Here is a 646-nt window from a genome sequence, read left to right as displayed (position 1 = left end):
GAGCTGTGATAGCAATCAGGTGTCTGCTTAAGTCTTGACCCTCTGCCACGTGCTGCCACGTTCACCAGATCTTTCTCCCGGCTTCGGGGAGAGAAGGAGTGTCCAGCTCCCAGAGTGGGTGTCAGAAGCGATGTGAAGTGAAAGGGGTTTGCTGAGGTCATGTAGGAAGTTGTGTGAGGGAATGTGGCAGTTTGGTTTTTGATTTCTTCAGTCTCTAAAGTTTTTCTTGGAGCAGCTTCACTGCAATCCTTTTAAATGCACAGAGTATCAGCACAGGCCCTTTTAGACAGTCCTCCAGCTTTGCTGCAGGTCCCTTTCAGATACTGCAGCGTAGCTCGAAGCTCTGCCTTCTCTTCTGCAGCCTCCACAGCCCCAGTTCTTTCAGTCCTGCTTCCCAGGAGAGGTGCTGCAGTCCTCTGCTCCTCTTTGTGGCCCTCATCTGGCAGAAGAGCTGTGTTTTTCCTCTAGCTCCTGCAGAAGGGCCTTAATTCTGGTGTCAGCAGCTCCCCCTGTGTCTCCTCTGCTGTCTGTAAATCCCTCCAGAGTAGATGAAGGAAGTGCTGAGTAGCCCCAGCTGGAGTTGAGAGCTGTGCCTATAAAGTGAGCGTGTAGGAGTGGCAGAGCGTGGGCTGTGCCTTGCGTGCGG

The sequence above is a fragment of the Pogoniulus pusillus genome, chromosome 25, assembly GCF_015220805.1.
Source record: "Pogoniulus pusillus isolate bPogPus1 chromosome 25, bPogPus1.pri, whole genome shotgun sequence".
Lineage (NCBI taxonomy): Eukaryota > Metazoa > Chordata > Aves > Piciformes > Lybiidae > Pogoniulus > Pogoniulus pusillus.
Note: the sequence above shows the minus strand (reverse complement) of the source record.